The sequence below is a fragment of the Hordeum vulgare genome, chromosome 5H (genome assembly GCF_904849725.1).
Source record: "Hordeum vulgare subsp. vulgare chromosome 5H, MorexV3_pseudomolecules_assembly, whole genome shotgun sequence".
NCBI classification, from domain to species: Eukaryota; Viridiplantae; Streptophyta; class Magnoliopsida; order Poales; family Poaceae; genus Hordeum; species Hordeum vulgare.
Window position 1 is genome coordinate 314,907,342 of NC_058522.1, and position 14,615 is coordinate 314,921,956.

The following is a 14,615-nucleotide window of genomic DNA, read 5'->3' on the forward strand; positions in this document are numbered from 1 at the left end:
TAGCATGCACGTATGGTGACCGCTATGTTAGGAAGTCGGAGCATAATTGATTTATGAATTGTCATCCTTTGTGTGGCGGTCGGGATCACGCAATGGTTAACACCTACCCAGCCTTCTTCTAGGAGTATGCGTTAGCACTTTGTTTCGATTACTAACAGAACTTTCACAATAAGTATATGAGTTGTTCATGACTAATGTGAGTCCATGGTATAGATGCACTTTCACCTTCCACCATTGCTAGCATCTCTAGTGCCGCGCAACTTTCGTCGATGCACAAACCCACCATATACCTTCCTAAAAACAGCCACCATACCTACCTATTATGGCATTTTCGTAGCCATTCCGAGATATATTGACATGCAACTCCCACCGTTCCGTCTCATGACATGTGTCGTCACTTTCATATTGCCATTGCATGATCGTAAGATAGCTAGCGAGATGTTTCAACGTCATATGCTAAGCTAGATCGTTGCACATCCTGGTACACTGCCGGAGGCATTTCCTATAGAGTCATCATTGTTCTAAGTATTGAGTTGTGAGTAAATAAAAATGTGATGATCATCATTATTAGAGCATTGTCCCATGTGAGGAAAAAAAGAGGCCAAAGATGACCACCAATTTTTTTTGAAAAAAAGAGGCCAAAGAGCCCAAACAAAAAAAATATGAGAGAAAAAGAGAGAAGGGACAATGCTACTATCTTTTTCCACACCTGTGCTTCAAAATAGCACCATGTTCTTCATGATAGAGAGTCTCTTGTTTTGACACTTCCATATACTAGTGGGAATTTTCGTTATATAACTTGGCTTGTATATTCCAATGATAGGCTTCCTCAAAATTGCCCTAGGTCTTCGTGAGCAAGCAAGTTGGGTGCACACCCACTAGTTTTCCTTTTGAGCTTTCACTCACTTATAGCTCTAGTGCATCCATTGGGTGGCAATCCCTACTCATTCACATTGATATCTATTGATGGGCATCTCCATAGCCCATTAATATGCCAAGTCAATGTGACCATCTACTCCTTTTTTCCTCACAACCTCCACCACACTCTATTCCACCTGTAGTGCTATATCCATGGCTCACGCTCATGTATTGCGTGAGAGTTGAAAAAGTTTGAGAAAGTAAGAGTGCGAAAACAATTACTTGGCCAGTACCGGGGTTGTGCATGATTTAAATTCGTTGTGTGGGGATGATGGAGCATAGCCAGACTATATGATTTTGAAGGGATAACTTTATTTGGCCTTGTTATTTCAAAAGTTCATGATTACTTTGCTAGTATGCTTGAAGTATTATTGTTTTCATGTCAATAGTAAACTATTGTTTTTAATCTTACGGATCTGAACATTCATGCCACAAGAAAGAAGTTAGAAAGGACAAATATGATAGGTTGCATTCCACATCAAAAATTCAGTCTTTATCACTTCCTACTCGAGGACGAGCAGGAGTTAAGCTTGGGGATGCTTGATATGTCTCCAACGTATCTATTTTTTTTAGGGTTCCATGCTATTATCTTGTCAACTTTGGATGTTTTGTATGCATGAATATGCTATTTTATATCTTTTTTGGGACTAACCTATTAACTTAGTGCCAAGTGCGAGTTTCTGTTTTTCCGTGTTTTTGACCTTTTTCACAGGAGAATTTTAAACGGAGTCTAAACGGAATAAAACCTGCGGAATGATTTTTTCCATAACAGAAGATACGTAGGAGACTTGAGAACCAAGGCATGGGACCTCGGGGGAGGTCACAAGCCCCCTAGCCGTGGCCTGGGGGTGCCTAGCAGGATTGTGGGCCCCCTGTGGCTCCTCTGCCCTACCTCTTTCGCCTATAAATTCTCTAAAAATCCAAAACCACGGAAGAGAGCCACGAAAGTACTTTTCCGCCGCCGCAAGCTTCTGTCTCCGCAAGATCCCATCTGGGACCGTTCTGGTGCCCTGCTGGAGGGGGGATTCGGACACGGAGGGCTTCTTCATCAACACCATTGCCTCTCCGATGATGCGTGAGTAGTTCACCACAGACCTTCGGGTCCATAGCTAGTAGCTAGATGGCTTCTTCTCTCTCTTGGATCTTCAATACAAAGTTCTCCCTGATCTTCATGGAGATCTATCCGATGTAATCTTCTTTTGCGATGTGTTTGTCGAGATCCGATGAATTGTGTATTTATGATCAGATTATCTATGAATATTATTTGAGTCTCCTCTGATCTCTTATATGCATGATTTCGTATCCTTATAATTCTCTTCGAGTTGTGGGTTTTGTTTGGCCAACTTGATCTATAATTCTTGCAATGGGAGAAGTGCTTGGTTTTGGGTTCATACCGTGCGGTGTCCTCACCTAGTGACAGAAGGGGTAGCGAGGCACGCATCGTATTGTTGCCATCAAGGGTAAAAAGATGCGGTTTATATCATATTGCATGAATTTATCCCTCTACATCATGTCATCTTGCTTAAGGCGTTACTCTGTTTGTTATGAACTCAATACACTAGATGCATGCTGGATAGCGGTCGATGTGTGGAGTAATAGTAGTAGATGCAGACAGTATCGGTCTACTTGTCTCGGACGTGATGCCTATATGTATGATCATTGACTTAGATATTGTCATGACTTTGCGCGATTCTATCAATTGCTCGGCAGTAATTCGTTCACCCACCGTAATACTTTCTATCATGAGAGAAGCCTCTAGTGAACACTATGGCCCCCGAGTCAACTTCACATCTTATTTTCAGATCTACAAATTTACTTTGTTGCACTTTCCACCTTCAGATTTCACCTTGGAAATAATCGCGAACGGATTGACAGCCCCTTTATAGCGTTGGGTGCAAGTTTGTTTGTTTTTATGCAGGTACATTGGTGTCTCATTTTGATACTCCTACTGGATTGATACCTTGGTTCTCAAACTAAGGGAAATACTTATCGCTACTGTGCTGCATCACCCTTTCCTCTTCAAGGGAAAAACCAACGCAAGCTCAAGAGGTAGCAATATGTTTCTCGTTTATGGAGGTGCCGAAGAGCTCGTCGTAAAGGGTTACCTTGATGCTAGCTTCGACACAGATCCAGATGAATCCAAGTCACAAATCGGATACGTGTATATTTTGAATGGTGGGGCAGTTAGCTGGTGTAGTTGCAAGCAAAGCGTCGTGGCGGCATCTACATGTCAAACGGAGTACATAGCTGCTTCGGAAGCAGCACATGAAGGAGTCTGGATGAAGGAGTTCATCACCGACCTAGGAGTGATTCCAAGTGTGTCGGGCCCAATAACTCTCTTCTGTGACAACACTGGAGCTATTGTCATTGCCAAGGAGCCTAGGTTTCACAAGAAGACCAAGCACATCAAGTGTCGCTTCAAATCCATTCGTGGATACATCCAGGATGGAGATATAGATATTTCTAAAGTACATACGGATTTGAATGTCACAAATTTGTTGACAAAAACTCTTCCACGAGCGAAAGATGATCAACACAAGAACTCTATGGGTGTTCGATTCATCACAATGTAACTAGATTATTGACTCTAGTGCAAGTGGGAGAGTGTTGGAAATAAGCCCTAGAGGCAATAACAAAGTGGTTATTATTATATTTCCTTGTTCATGATAATTAACTATTATTCATGCTATAATTGTATTAAGCAGAAACTGTAATACATGTGTGAATACATAAACCACAATATGTCCCTAGTGAGCCTCTAGTTGGCTAGCTCATTTATCAATAGATGGTTATGGTTTCCTAGCCATGGACATTGGATGTCATTGATAACGTGATCACATCATTAGGAGAATGATGTGATGGACAAGACCCAATACTAAGCATAACACAAGATCGTGTAGTTCGTTTGCTAAAGCTTTCATAATGTGAAGTATCATTTCCTTAGACCATGAGATTGTGCAAATCCCAGATATCGTAGGAGTGCTTTGGGTGTATCAAACGTCACAACATAACTGGGTGATAATAAAGGTGCACTACAGGTATCTCCGAAAGTGTCTGTTGGGTTGGTACGAATCGAGACTGGGATTTGTCGCTCCATGTGACGGAGAGGTATCTCTGGGCCCACTCGGTAATGCATCATCATAATGAGCTCAATGTGACTAAGGAGTTAGCCACGTGATGATGTGTTGCGGAAAGAGTAAAGAGACTTGCCGGTAACGAGATTGAAGAAGGTATAGGGATACCGACGATGGAATCTCGGGGAAGTGTCATACCTATAGACGGAGGGAATTGCATACGGGATTAAGTGAATCCTCGACATCGTGGTTCATCCGATGAGATTATTGTGGAACATGTGGGAGACAACATGGGTATCCATATCCCGCTATTTTTTATTGGTCGGAGAGATGTCTCGGTCATGTCTGCATGGCTCCCGAACCCGCAGGGTCTACACACTTAAGGTTCAGTAACGCTATAGTTGTTATGGGAATTGTATATCTGGTTACCGAAGGTTGTTTAGAGTCCCGGATGAGATCCCGGCCTTCACGAGGAGTTCTGGAATGGTCCAGAGGTAAAGGTTTATATATGGGAAGTCTAGTTTCGGTCACCGGAAAAGTTTCGGGGTTTATCGGTATTGTATCGGGACCACCGAAAGGGTACCGGGGGTTCACCGGGAAGGTCCACCTGTCCCGGAGGGCTACATGGGCTGAAAGGAGAAGTGAACCAGCCCCTGGTGGGTTGGTGCAAGCCAAAGGGAGGAGGCCCAAGGCGCAAGGGGCCAAACCCTAGGGCGTGGTGGCTACCTTGGGTGGCAAGCCACCCCTAGGGCGCCGCCCCTCCTCCTCCTAGGGTTGCGGCACCACCTAGGGTTTCCCGAGGGGTGGCCGCACCCCCTCTCCCTGCCTCCTATAAATAGTGGAGGAATTGGGAGCGCTGGACACACACGTCTCTCTCTCCCTCGGCACAACCCTACCTCTCCACCTCTCCTCCTCCGCGGTGCTTGGCGAAGCCCTGCCGGAAAGCCACAAACTCCATCACCACCACGTTGTCGTGATGCCGGGGTTATCCCTCAACTTCTCCTCCCTCCTTGCTGGATCAAGAAGGTGGAGACGTCCTCAGGCTGTAGGTGTGTCGAACGCGGAGACACCGAACGTTCGGTCTTTGATCGGATCGCCACGAGTACGACTCCATCAACCGCGTTCATAGTAACGCTTTCGCTTTGCGACGTAGGTAAGAAACATTCTTGCAAGAAACCCATAGCAGCCACGTAAAACATGAAACAACAATTAGAGGACGTCTAACTTGTTTTTGCAGGGTATGCTATGTGATGTGATATGGCAAAAAGGATGTGATGGTATATATGTGATGTATGAGATTGATCATGCTCTTGTAATAGGATTCACGACTTGCATGTTGATGAGTATGAAAACCGACAGGAGCCATAGGAGTTGTCTTAATTTATTGTATGAGATGCAACGCCATGTGATTACTTTACTTTATTGCTATTTGTTAGCCATAGTAGTAGAAGTAATAGTTGGCGAGACGATTGCATGAAGACACAATGATGGAGATCATGGTGCCATGCCGGTAACAATGATGATCATGTCGTGCCCGGAGGATGGAGATCAAAGGCATAAGATGATGATGGCCATATCATGTCACTATATGATTTGCATGTGATGTTTATCATGTTTCTATATCATATTGTATTAGGACTAAATTCATAACACAAACCAATTACCATGTTGTTTAAAGAACTCCCAAAATAATGTAAGTGAGGTACGAGAGTTCAATAATTGTTATAAAACAAAACATTGTTGTTCTCTAAATGATATAAGTGAAGCACTAGAGCGACATTGCCTAGCTCAAAAGATATAAGTGAAGCACAGAGAGTATTCTAATAATTTCACGATTCAGCGTGTCTCTCTCAAAATATGTGTGCAGAAAGGATGATTGTGTCAAACTAAAAAGTAAAGACTCATATCATACAAGACGCTCCAAGCAAAACACATATCATGTGGTGAATGAAAATATAGCCTCAAGTAAATTTACCGATGGATCGAAGATGAAAGAGGGGATGCCTTTCGGGGCATCCCCAAGCTTAGGCTCTTTGGTATCCTTGAATATGGCTTGGGGTGCCTTGGTCATCCCAAAGCTTAGCCTCTTGCCACTCCTTATTTCATAGTCCATCAAATCTTTACCCAAAACTTGAAAACTTCACAACACAAAACTCAACAGAAAACTCATGAGATCCGTTAGTATAAGAAAAACAAATCACCACTTTAGGTACTGTTGTGAACTCATTATTTATTTATATTGATTTAATATTTACCGTAGTCAAACTTCTCCATGGTTCATACCCCCCGATACAACCCATAAATTCATCAAAATAAGCAAACAACACAAAGAAAACAGAATGTGTAAAAAACAGAACAATCTGTAGCAATCTGTTTACTTCGAATACTTCTATAACTCCAAAAATTCTGAAAAAATAGGAAAATCTGTGAAATTGATAAATAAATCTTGTGTAAAAAATTAAGATCAAAATCACATTCCAGTGAATTTACAAAATTCCTGGACTGAGAGTGTAAGTTTTTGTTTTTCAGGAAAATCAACTTGCAAACACCGTAGACCATCCCAAAGATCTTACTTGGCTCAAACACTAATTAAAACAAGAAAACACAATTATTACAGAGGTAGTAGTGTGTGCAGCACTAAAAAACAGAAGCAAAAACAAAATCATAAAAATAAAATTGGGTTGCCTCCTGATGACCCACAAGTGTATGGGATTGCAACAGTTTTCGAGGGTAGAGTATTCAACCCAAATTTGTTGGTTCACCAAGGAGAAGCGAAAGAATATTCTCAAGTATTAGCAGCTGAGTGTGTCAGATTCAACAACACCTGAAAGATTAGTGTCTGCAAGCAAAGTATCAGTAGCAAAGTAGTATGATAACAACGGTGCCAGAAACGATCTGTTGACGGCAGACTATTCCTAACTTTAGTATCAATGGCGCTAGTAAAAAGCACGTTGACGGGGACTATTCTTCCCCAACAACTGCTCCAGAAAAGGTCTTGCAACAAGTAACAGCAAAGTAGAAAGGAACAACAGTAGCAGCAGCAGCAGAGTAACAGTAGTAGTAAAGTGGCCCAATCCCTTTTAAGCAAGGGACAAGCCTAGACAAAGTAACGTAGCAAGGACCAGTAGTAAAAGACTCGTAGGAAGTGGATCGGTGATGGATGAGTATGTTGAGGAACGTCGCATGGGAAACAAAAATTTTCCTACGCGCACGAAGACCTATCATGGTGATGTCCATCTACGAGAGGGGATGAGTGATCTACGTACCCATGTAGACCGTACAGCAGAAGCGTTAGTGAACGCGGTTGATGTAGTGGAACGTCCTCAAGTCCCTCGATCCGCCCCGCGAACAATCCCGCGATCAGTCCCACGATCTAGTACCGAACGGACGGCACCTCCGCGTTCAGCACACGTACAGCTCGACGATGATCTCGGCCTTCTTGATCCAGCAAGAGAGATGGAGAGGTAGAAGAGTTCTCCGGCAGCGTGACGGCGCTCCGGAGGTTGCTAATGACCTTGTCTCAGCAGGGCTCCGCCCGAGCTCCGCAGAAATGCGATCTAGAGGAAAAACAGTGGAGGTATGTGGTCGGGCTGTAGTGGAAAAGTCGTCTCAAATCAGCCCTAAAACCTCCGTATATATAGGTGGGAGGGAGGGGACCTTGCCTTGGGGCTCAAGGAGCCCCAAGGGGGTCGGCCGAGTCCAAGGGGGAAGGCTCCCCCCCCCCCCAAACCGAGTTGGACTTGGTTTGGTGGGTGGTAGTCCTTCCTTCCCTTCCCACCTCCTCCTTTTTTTTCTTTCTCTTTGATTTTCTTTCCTAGGCGCATAGGGCCCTTTTGGGCTGCCCCACCAGCCCACTAAGGGCTGGTGCGCCACCCTCAAGGCCTATGGGCTTCCCCGGGGTGGGTTGCCCCCCCGGTGAACTCCCGGAACCCATTCGTCATTCCCGGTACATTCCCGGTAACTCCGAAAACCTTCCGGTAATAAAATGAGGTCATCCTATATATTAATCTTCGTTTCCGGACCATTCCGGAAACCCTCGTGACGTCCGTGATCTCATCCGGGACTCCGAACAACATTTGGTAACCAACCATATAACTCAAATACGCATAAAACAACGTCGAACCTTAAGTGTGCAGACCCTGCGGGTTCGAGAACTATGTAGACATGACCCGAGAGACTCCTCGGTCAATATCCAATGACGGGACCTGGATGCCCATATTGGATCCTACATATTCTACTAAGATCTTATCGTTTGAACCTCAGTGCCAAGGATTCATATAATCCCGTATGTCATTCCCTTTGTCCTTCGGTATGTTACTTGCCCGAGATTCGATCGTCAGTATCCGCATACCTATTTCAATCTCGTTTACCGGCAAGTCTCTTTACTCGTTCCGTAATACAAGATCCCGCAACTTACACTAAGTTACATTGCTTGCAAGGCTTGTGTGTGATGTTGTATTACCGAGTGGGCCCCGAGATACCTCTCCGTCACACGGAGTGACAAATCCCAGTCTTGATCCATACTAACTCAACTAACACCTTCGGAGGTACCTGTAGAGCATCTTTATAGTCACCCAGTTACGTTGCGACGTTTGATACACACAAAGTATTCCTCCGGTGTCAGTGAGTTATATGATCTCATGGTCATAGGAACAAATACTTGACACACAGAAAACAGTAGCAACAAAATGACACGATCAACATGCTACGTCTATTAGTTTGGGTCTAGTCCATCACGCGATTTTCCTAATGACGTGATCCAGTTATCAAGCAACAACACCTTGTTCATAATCAGAAGACACTGACTATCTTTGATCAACTGGCTAGCCAACTAGAGGCTTGCTAGGGACAGTGTTTTGTCTATGTATCCACACATGTAAATGAGTCTTCATTCAATACAATTATAGCATGGATAATAAACGATTATCTTGATACAGGAATTATAATAATAACTATATTTATTATTGCCTCTAGGGCATAATTCCAACAGTCTCCCACTTGCACTAGAGTCAACAATCTAGCCCTCACATCATCATGAGAATTACATTGTAATAAATCTAACACCCATACAGTTCTGTTGTTGATCATGCTTTGGCCGTGGAAGAGGTTTAGTCAGCGGGTCTGCTACATTCAGATCTGTGTGCACTTTGCATATATTTACGTCTTATCCCTCGACGTAGTCGCGGATGAGGTTGAAGCGTCGTTTGATGTGTCTGGTCTTCTTGTGAAACCGTGGTTCCTTTGCTAAGGCAATGGCACCCGTGTTGTCACAGAACAAGGTTATTGGATTCAGTGCGCTTGGCACCACTCCAAGATTCGTCATGAACTGCTTCATCTAGACACCCTCCTTAGCCGCCTCCGGGGAAGCCATGTACTCCGCTTCACATGTAGAATCTGCTACGACGCTTTGCTTGGAACTGCACCAGCTTACCGCACCCCCATTAAGAATAAATACGTATCCGGTTTGTGACTTAGAGTCATCCGGATCTGTGTCAAAGCTTGCATCGACGTAGCCTTTTACGGCGAGCTCTTCGTCACCTCCATATACGAGAAACATCTCCTTAGTCCTTTTCAGGTACTTCAGGATATTCTTGACCGCTGTCCAGTGATCCACTCCTGGATTACTTTGGAACCTACCTGCCATACTTATGGCCAGGCTAACATCCGGTCTAGTGCATAGCATTGCATACATGATAGAACCTATGGCTGAAGCATAGGGGATGGAGCGCAGATGCTCTCTATCTTCATCAGTTGCTGGGCACTGAGTCTTACTCAATCTCGTACCTTGTAAAACTGGGAAGAACCCTTTCTTGGACTGTTCCACTTTGAACCTCTTCAAAACTTTATCAAGGTATGTGCTTTGTGAAAGTCCTATCAGGCGTTTTGATCTATCCCTATAGATCTTAATGCCTAGAATGTAAGCAGCTTCTCCTAGGTCCTTCATAGAGAAACTTTTATTCAAGTAATCCTTTATGCTCTCCAAAAACTCTATGTTGTTTCCAATCAGCAATATGTCATCCACATATAATATTAGAAACGCCACAGAGCTCCCACTCACTTTCTTGCAAATACAAGATTCTCCAACCACTTGTATAAACCCAAATGCTTTGATCACCTCATCAAAGCGCTTGTTCCAACTCCGAGATGCTTGCACCAGTCCATAAATGGATGGCTGGAGCTTGCACACCTTGTTAGCATTCTTAGGATCGACAAAACCTTCGGGTTGCATCATATACAATTCTTCCTTAAGGAAACTGTTAAGGAACGCCGTTTTGACATCCATCTGCCAGATTTCATAATCGAAAAATGCAGTTATTGCTAACATGATTCTGACGGACTTAAGCATCGCTACGGGTGAGAATGTCTCATCGTAGTCAACTCCTTGAACTTGCGAAAAACCCTTTGCCACAAGTCGAGCTTTATAAACGGTCACATTGCCGTCAGCGTCCGTCCTCCTCTTAAAGATCCATTTGTTCTGAATAGCCTTACGGCCCTCAGGCAGTACCTCCAAAGTCCACACTTTGTTCTCATACATGGATCCTATCTCGGACTTCATGGCTTCTAGCCATTTGTTGGAATATGGGCCCACCATTGCTTCTTCATAATTTGCAGGTTCATTGTTGTCCAACAACATGATTGACAAGACGGGATTACCGTACCACTCTGGAGCAGCACGTGGTCTAGTCGACCTGCGTGGTTCGACAGAAACTTGAACCGGAGTTTCATGATCATCATCATTAACTTCCTCCTCAACCGGCATCGCAACGACAGAGGTTTCCCCTTGCCCTGCGCCACCATCCAGAGGGATGAGAGGTTCGACAACCTCGTCAAGTTCTATCTTCCTCCCACTCAATTCTCTCGAGTGAAACTCCTTCTCGAGAAAAGCTCTGTTTTCAGCAACAAACACTTTCCCTCGGATTTGAGATAGAAGGTGTACCCAACTGTCTCTTTTGGGTAACCTATGAAGACGCACTTTTCCGCTTTGGGTTCCAGCTTTTCAGGCTGAAGCTTTTTGACATAAGCATCACATCCCCAAACTTTAAGAAACGACAACTTTGGCCTTTTGCCATACCACAGTTCGTATGGTGTCGTCTCAACGGATTTTGATGGTGCCCTATTTAAAGTGAATGCAGCTGTTTCTAATGCATAACCCCAAAATGATAACGGCAAATCGGTAAGAGACATCATAGATCGCACCGTCTCTAATAAAGTACGATTACGACGTTCGGACACACCATTACGCTGTGGTGTTCCAGGCGGTGTTAACTGTGAAACAATTCCACATTGTCTTAAGTGAGCACCAAACTCGAAACTCAGATATTCACCTCCACGATCAGACCGTAGGAACTTGATCTTCTTGTTACGATGATTTTCCACTTCACTCTGAAATTGCTTGAACTTTTCAAATGTTTCAGACTTGTGCTTCATCAAGTAGACATAACCATATCTACTCAAATCGTCAGTGAAGGTGAGAAAATAACGATATCCGCCGCGCGCCTCTACGCTCATCGGACCACACACATCGGTATGTATGATTTCCAACAAGTCACTTGCACGCTCCATAGTTCCGGAGAATGGAGTCTTAGTCATCTTGCCCATGAGGCATGGTTCGCACGTGTCAAGTGAATCAAAGTCAAGTGACTCCAAAAGTCCATCAGCATGGAGTTTCTTCATGCGCTTTACACCAATATGACCTAAGCGGCAGTGCCACAAAAATATGGCGCTATCATTGTTAACCCTAACTCTTTTGGTCTCAATGTTATGTATATGCGTATCGCTATCAAAATTCAATATGAACAATCCTCTCACATTAGGTGCATGACCATAAAAGATGTTACTCATAGAAATAGAACAACCATTATTCTCTGACTTAAAAGAGTAACCGTCTCGCAATAAACAAGATCCAGATATAATGTTCATGCTCAACGCAGACACTAAATAACAATGATTTAAGTTCATCACTAATCCTGATGGTAACTGAAGTGAAACTGTGCCGACGGCGATTGCATCAACCTTGGAACCATTTCCTACGCGCATCGTCACTTCATCTTTCGCCAGCCTTCGTCTATTCCATAGTTCCTGTTTCGAGTTGCAAATATGAGCAACAGAACCGGTATCGAATACCCATGCACTACTACGAGAGCCGGTTAAGTACACATCAATAACATGTATATCAAATATACCTGATTTTTCTTTGGCCGCCTTCTTATCTGCTAGATACTTGGGGCAATTGCGCTTCCAGTGACCCATACCCTTGCAATAGTAACACTCCGTTTCAGGCTTAGGTCCAGCTTTGGGTTTCTTCGTCAGATTAGCAACAGGCTTGCCGCTCTTCTTTGAATTACCCTTCTTGCCTTTGCTGTTTCACTTGAAACTAGTGGTCTTATTCACCATCAACACTTGATGTTCTTTACGGAGTTCAGACTCTGCGACTTTCAGCATCGCAAACAACTCGCCGGGTGACTTGTTGATCCCTTGCATGTTGTAGTTCAACACAAAGCCTTTATAGCTTGGCAGTAGTGATTGAAGGATTCTGTCAGTGATAGCCTCTTGCGGGAGTTCAATCCCCAGCTCAGCTAGACGGTTTGAGTACCCAGACATTTTGAGCACATGTTCACTGACAGACGAGTTCTCCTCCATCTTGCAAGCATAGAATTTATCAGAGGTCTCATACCTCTCGATCCGGGCGTTCTTCTGAAAGATAAACTTCAACTCCTGGAACATCTCAAATGCTCCATGACGCTCAAAGCAACGTTGAAGTCCCGGTTCTAAGCCATACAAGACTGCACATTGAACTACTGAGTAGTCCTCCTTACGTGCTAACCAAGCGTTCTTAACATCCTGATCAGCCGTAGCGGGTGGTTCATCTCCTAGCGCAGCATTAAGGACATAATCCTTCTTCCCAGCTTGTAAGATTAGCTTAAGATTACGAGCCCAGTCTACAAAGTTGCTTCCATCATCTTTCAACTTAGCTTTCTCTAGGAACGTATTAAAATTCAGGGTGACTGTCGCGTGAGCCATGATCTACAACACAAATATATTCAAAGTGGACTTAGACTATGTTCAAGATAATTAGAGTTTAACTTAATCAAATTATTCGCTAAACTCCCACTCAAAAAGTACATCTCTCTAGTCATTTGAGTGGTTCATGATCCACTTACACTAGCTCAAGTCCGATCATCACGTGAGTTGAGTATAGTTTGAGTGGTAAGCATCCCTATGCTAATCATATCATCTATATGATTCATGATCGACCTTTCGGTCTCATGTGTTCCGAGGCCATATCTGCACATGCTAGGCTCGTCAAGCTTACTCCGAGTGTTCCACGTGCGCAACTGTTTTGCACCCGTTGTATGTGAACGTTGAGTCTATCACACCCAATCGTCAGGTGGTGTCTCGAAACGACGAACTGTAGCAACGGTGCACAGTCGGGGAGAACACAACTTCATCTTGAAATTTTAGTGAGAGATCACCTCATAATGCTACCGTCGTTCTAAGCAAAATAAGGTGCATAAAAGGATTAACATCACATGCAATTCATAAGTGACCTGATATGGCCATCATCACGTGCTTCTTGATCTCCATCACCAAAGCACCGGCACGATCTTCTTGTCACCGGCGCCACACCATGATCTCCATCAACGTGTTGCCATCGGGGTTGTCGTGCTACTCATGCTATTACTACTAAAGCTACATCCTAGCAAAATAGTAAACGCATCTGCAAGCACAAACGTTAGTATAAAGACAACCCTATGGCTCCTGCCGGTTGCCGTACCATCGACGTGCAAGTCGATATTTTCTATTACAACATGATCATCTCATACATCCAATATATCACATCACATCGTTGGCCATATCACATCACAAGCATACCCTGCAAAAACAAGTTAGACGTCCTCTAATTTTGTTGTTGCATGTTTTACGTGGTGACCATGGGTATCTAGTAGGATCTCATCTTACTTACGCAAACACCACAACGGAGATATATGAGTTGCTATTTAACCTCATCCAAGGACCTCCTCGGTCAAATCCGATTCAACTAAAGTTGGAGAAACCGACACTTGCCAGTCATCTTTGAGCAACGGGGTTACTCGTAGCGATGAAACCAGTCTCTCGTAAGCGTACGAGTAATGTCGGTCCAAGCCGCTTCAATCCAACAATACCGCGGAATCAAGAAAGACTAAGGAGGGCAGCAAAACGCACATCACCGCCCACAAAAACTTCTGTGTTCGACTCGAGAAGACATCTACGCATGAACCTAGCTCATGATGCCACTGTTGAGGAACGTCGCATGGGGAAAAAAATTCCTACGAGCACGAAGACCTATCATGGTGATGTCCATCTACGAGAGGGGATGAGTGATCTACGTACCCTTGTAGACCGTACAGCTGAAGCGTTAGTGAACGCGGTTGATGTAGTGGAACGTCCTCACGTCCCTCGATCCGCCCCACGAACAATCCCGCAATTAGTCCCACGATCAGTCCCAAGGGGGTCGGCCGAGTCCAAGGGGGAAGGCTCCCCCCCCCCCAAACCGAGTTGGACTTGGTTTGGTGGGTGGGAGTCCTTCCTTCCCTTCCCACCTCCTCCTTTTTTTTCTTTCTCTTTGATTTTCTTTCCTATGCG